The sequence below is a fragment of the Temnothorax nylanderi genome, unplaced genomic scaffold (genome assembly GCF_030848795.1).
Source record: "Temnothorax nylanderi isolate EJ_2023f unplaced genomic scaffold, tnyl_v1.0 TNYL_tig0568_pilon, whole genome shotgun sequence".
Classification (NCBI taxonomy): Eukaryota; Metazoa; Arthropoda; class Insecta; order Hymenoptera; family Formicidae; genus Temnothorax; species Temnothorax nylanderi.
Genome location: NW_027249630.1, coordinates 78,505 through 84,702, shown reverse-complemented (window position 1 = coordinate 84,702; position 6,198 = coordinate 78,505). Strand labels below are relative to the sequence as shown.

The 6,198-nt window shown below is 38.3% G+C and overlaps 1 pseudogene; it reads left to right on the top strand.

Annotated features, from left to right (window-relative positions):
* Window positions 1–2,340: 2,340 nt before the first annotated feature.
* On the top strand, window positions 2,341–3,743 carry LOC139783996 (nuclear pore complex protein Nup107-like; annotated as a pseudogene).
* The last annotated feature ends 2,455 nt before the right edge of the window (window positions 3,744–6,198 follow it).

The window sequence follows — 6,198 nt, the reverse complement described above, 5'->3', positions numbered from 1 at the left end:
CTGGAGGGAGTACTGGAGGGAGTACTGGGGGCAGTACTAGAGGGAGTACTGGGGGGAGTACTGAGGGGAGTACTGGGGGGAATACTGGAGAAAGTACTGGAGGGAGTACTGGAGGGAGTACACACTAGAAGAAGTACTGAAGGGAGTACTGAATGAGTATTGAATGAGTACTGGGAAGGAGTACTGACGAAGTCAGTATGGTCGAATTTAGTAGTACTTTGAGTACTTATGTCTCCAGTACTTTCACCAATACTTTTTCCAGAATTAAAACCAGTACTACTTTTTCATAAGGGATATGGATTTCTAGGGATTCTACAGTTAAAAAAAAATTCATAAGACGTTCGTCGGGATCTAGGTTCAATACCAACGTGCGCACAAAAACGTTTAATTGTTCTGTATCTGAAATATTTACGATAAATAATATCGATGTTCAGTGGGGTCCAATGTGACGCAGGTTGATGGGGTCCTCTGTGCCACGCTTACAGAACTACCTAACCTACCTACGTGACAGCGCGAGTTTCCGTAGTATGTTTCGATCGCGGAATAGTAAATGTTAGTGCCTAAATTTTCCTATAAAATGAAATAATTTCCATTGATAATCATATCCACACTTTTATTTTTTATTTTTTTTACTCTTTAGTTACAGATCACATGTAATCGAGTCGCTGTGAGGCAATATTCGTTGATCTCTGCTAGGTTACGACAAAAAGTGAGGTTATCCCTTATGAAAAAGTAGTACTGGTTTTAATACTGGAAAAAGTATTGGTGAAAGTACTGGAGACATAAGTACTCAAAGTACTACTAAATTCGACCATACTGACTTCGTCAGTACTCCTTCCCAGTACTCATCCAATACTTATTCAGTACTCTTTTCAGTACTTCCTCTAGTGTACTCCCTCCAGTACTCCCTCCAGTACTTTCTCCAGTACTCCCCCCAGTACTCCCTCCAGTACTCTCCCCAGTACTCCCTCCAGTACTCCCACCAGTACTCCCTCCAGTACTCCCTCCAGTACTCTTTTAGTAATTATCGAATACTCGTGGGATACTAACGTGTGGTACAGGCGCAGTAGGGGAGAGTGGGCACCCTTGAACCACGTTTTTTCAAATTACATTAAAAATAATTTTTAATAACTTCATTATAATATAAATGAGACTATTCGATGTTTAATATAATAAACTTTGTTTGTAAATGATTTAAGAAGTAAATTTTCAGAAATATTTTGCAAAAATAATGATATTTCGAAATGCTGCGTTTGTCACAGTGGACCCCACGCGTGGGGTCGATTGAGCCATAGCGTAGGGGTACACTGTGGCATGTAATGTGAAAGGTAGAGTACCCTGTGACACGTAGTCTATTAACTCTTCTCTCTAGAAAAAGGAAAAACCAAGACTGCTAGAGAACCAATTTATCAATAATTGTGTCATATTTGTTTCATTAAATGACCTAAGAAATTGAAAACTGAAAACAAAGTCCTATAACCTCACTTTTTGTCGTAACCTAGCAGAGATCAACGAATATTGCCTCACAGCGACTCGATTACATGTGATCTGTAACTGAAGGGTGAAAAAAAGAGAAAATGAAAGTGTGGCTATGATTATCGATGGAAATTATTTCATTTTATAGGAAAATTTAGGCACTAACATTTACTATTCCGCGATCGAAACACACTACGGAAACTCGCGCTGTCACGTAGGTAGATTAGATAGTTCTGTAAGCGTGGCACAGAGGACCCCATCAACCTGCGTCACATTGGACCCCACTGAACATCGATATTATTTATCGTAAATATTTCAGACACAGAGCAATTAAACGTTTTTGTGCGCACGTTGGTATTGAACCTAGATCCCGACGAACGTCTTATGAATTTTTTTTTAACTGTAGAATCCCTAGAAATCCATACATATCAAAAAGTTATGACAAGTAAAAATTTACTTTGCAAGGCTCGATCCAATTACATATCTGCCTTTAACTAAAGTATATATGCTTCTTTCGGCATAATTTTTGGTGGAAGTTATATGTTTTGAAAACGAAAGTTTTCATACCCACCGTCACTATTTTGCAGAACGTTAATACAGAAAACTCGCACTGTCACATTGGACCCCGTGGCTCAAGGGAGCCCACTCTCCCCTACTTAGGCAGTACTATCCAAGTAGAACAAAAAGTCAAGATGATATCAAAATAACGTCATATTGATAGTTTAGTGTGTTAATTTAGTATTTTATTAATTTAGTATTTCCAAGATACGTTACGAAAAAGTAGTACTAGCAATCAGTACTCAGTCAGTACTGAGTGATCAGTACTCGTAGTATTAGTATGTTAATACTCATGAATATTGCAGAATGGTCTGTGCCTATTAGTTTCTTACAGTACTGGCAGATATCGGCGCCTGCGACTCGCAGTTCCTCAGATTCCTGGCGCATCTAATAGTGTACGTTCTTCAGGCAGATCGGGAAAAGTACAAAAGATAAAGTGGAAGACAAAGTATTGCTGGTATACGTTCGCGTTTTTATTGAAATAGGCGATCCGACTTTAATCGCGTTCTACACAGCCACGTTACCTCAGGAGGATCAAATAACCAACTATGCCTCTTACTTAGAATGTGTTAAAGAGCATGAACAGCGGAAGAAATGTTTATGCGCGGCAGAAGACGCGAGCTTGAATGTAGAAGCTATTACGAAATTGGTGGTGGAAAATATACGTAAGAAACACCTAGAATGCGATGCAACGTAAAAGGAACTATTACCGAGGCGGATATGGAAAATATTAATGGTCTGGATTGGCTGATTTTCTATCAAAGTCAAAGAGAAGAAGCTCTACGACAAACAAACGCGCTCATTAGATACTTCCTGACTAACGAAAAGATCGATGCGGCGCGAAAAGCATTTAACAAGGTAATTCAGCGCAGTTTATAAATAATTTTGCAATTAATTACTTTTATTAATTTATTTATTTTTAGTTAAACGGTAGTTGTTTTTATATTAACGGTATTATTTTTATGTTGCATAGATCCCATCATTGCGCTACCCGGGGCCCCCTCTCTTAACCGAAAAAACGCGACGTGAAGGATACCCGCAGGGTTTTAGCCGGTAAAAATCCGGCACTCCCCTCGCCTCTCCCCTCAAAAAAAAAAAAAAAAAAAAAAAAAAAAAAAAAAAAAAAAAAAAAAGATCCCATCAGATTCGATTGAATCAGTTATGACCGAGTATCCGACTATGGACTGCACACTCACGAATCTTACGATAACTGATAATTTGTCGAAGAAAGCGACTGCATCGATAAGAGACTACCTTTGTTATAAAACGTATCTTGACGCTCAAGAAGGTTTCGGCGAATGGTTCTCGCAATATCGTCACGGTAAATCTACGCCACCGGAAGAGTTGCCGACGTATGCCACGTTTACGGAAAAGGTTGCGTACGATCACAGAAAGACGCAGTACAATTCAGAATTCGAAAGATGGAAATCTACGATGCAGCATTATACGAAAGTGCGCGAAAACATTAATGCAAAATATAATAGCTCAAGCGAAACCGAATGCGCGGGTCTAAAATCAGGCTGTGAAACAATTATTATTTAATGTTTTATTGTTTCCCGACGGCGGCTGGCTCGTCGATTCATTCGGTTATGTCCGAGATGAACGAGCACAACGGTTACATTCAACTGGCTGACATACTTGCTTCCGAGCAACATCAGCTGTACAAAGTATGTATAAACAGTAAAATAACTATCGTAACATATTTAAATATAAGTTTTATAAAAAGCATATATATTAATACATTTATTGTCTTTATAGGTATTTTCAAAGGAAAGATTACACGAGATATTCAAAAAGATCTGTGAATTTTCTCTCGTCTTAACCAAAAGAAAGATCCTTGGAGATATCCGAAATCAAATATGTAGATAATATATTACTGTATAAACCTATTTTATTATATATGTCTTTATTTCAGCTATACGCCAAGGAAGGACTTGGTTTACAATTCTTACTTAAAACACATCATCCATCTTTCTTCTTTACATACCCGCCGCGATACATTGTTATTTACAACCGTTCTAAAGCTGTTTCCATTACTGTCCCCTACTCACGCTCCTTCCTAACTTATCTCTTCATCTTTTTTCTTTTCCTTTATCCTATCTTTTTTATAGCCTTCCTCTCTCCTTTTCCATAATCTATTTAACACCTTTCCTTTTTCCATTCTAAATTTGTCATCACATATATTCACTAATATAAACTCTTTATTAGTCGGCCTGACTGGCAATAATTTAATAATTATAACGACGTTTCGACCTCTATTTTGGGTCCTTATCGAATTAATGCTGAAACAACGTAAATTGCCGGTAATACATAAAGTGGAAACAATGCGGATTACAAAATTCAACTTACATGGATCAATGTGCGTCAAACATTGTAAAATTACAAGTCATTGTTAGACTTTAACGGGGCGGTTGAAAAACAGAACGTAAACTTCGTGAGGCATGACCGTCACGTATAGCGCCCGACGAACAACTGATATACTTGTGTCGTGTCACGAATAATCATAAATAAATAAATTGACATAGAGTATGAAGTCTAAAGAGAAGCTATTATCCTATCGTAAACCAATGGCAAGTTTTCTGTGTCCTTCTGCAAATTTATAGCGTCGGTATGTTTTTTAATTAATATCATCTCGGCAGTTTCACGTTTTTTGAGATTCTGCTCGTTATGTAGGATCGTAGCCTCGTGCCATTTAAAATTATGGTTAAAATCCATTCTGTGTTTGCTGACGACCGAATGATGACTGGAATGCTTGTTAATGTCGGCGCAATGCTCCTTAATGCGGGTCTCTAAATGGCGTTTGGTTTGACCAATGTAACAAGCATTGCAATCCGAACAGTCTAGTTTGTAGACAACGCCCGTGCATTTTCTACTCTCCAATGTGTCCTTCCCTCTTTTAATTAGTGCGTCTAGTTTCTTAGGAACGGTATATAGGGTACTCAAGCCGTACTTACTAAAAATGCATCGCAAACCCTCACTGAAAGTTTTGACATACGGAATAGGGATGTAACATTTGAGATCAGGAACGGCCCTATCTGTGCGGTTGTCAGACTCATCGTTATCTGATTGTTTGTTAATTTCTGCGAGCCTTCTTAGAATATGTTTATCAACGAGGGAAGCCGGAAAGCAATTATTTAACAAAATGGATTTTATCAAATTGATGTTATCGTTGTGAAACCGTGCATCAGACAGAAGTATGGCGTGGTCGACCAGGTTAATGATGGTATTAATCTTGTATTTTAAAGGATGACTAGAGAAGTAATTAATATAACGACCAGAAAACGTTGGCTTACGATACCAATTAGTGACTAAACAATTCTCGCTTCTGAAAACAGACGTGTCCAAAAAATTCAAACAATTGTCCTTCTCCAATTCATACGTGAATTTGAGACGTGGGTGATAATTATTAAAAGCAAGGACTACATCATCAAGTCGTGATCTCGGAATACACATAAAAATGTCGTCAACATTACGGCGGAATATCTTAATATAAAAGTCAAAGGATTGAAGGCAGCTAATTTCACAATCGTCCATTACAATATTTGCTAGAATCGGAGAAAGGGGGGAACCCATTGGACTACCGAAAATCTGCTCGAAAAATTCCCCATTGAAGGAAAAACTGGTGGACTCCAGAAATAGCTTAATCGCATACAAAAACTGGTCAAGACTCATCCGAGTCTCCCCCGAAATTGCATCCCACCTTTTTTCGATTCCGCTCAAAACAAGTTCAATGGGTATGTTCGTGAACAGAGCAACAACATCGAGAGAGACCAGGATGTAGTCCGGGGGGATGCTGTATTGTTCATGCTTTTCACAAACGACCAACTGTCCTTAACATACGAATTCGGTTTCGCGAGTGTTTTATCTAAGATGTTATGTAGATAGGAGGCGATATTGTATAATGGGCTACCGATAGCCGATACAATCAAGCGTAATGGGTAGCCATCCTTGTGGATCTTCGGGAGACCATAGCAACGTGGAAGGTTGCCATTCGTACAATTGAGTGAGTTGTAAACTCTTGTGTCAATAATATCATTATTCAGCCATGACTTCACTAAACAATTAAGTATATTCACTAATATTTCTTTGTTATTCCTACCTAGATTCTCAAACCACATACTTGTGATATTGCACTTGCTTATATAATGATCTAAGTTGTCCCTA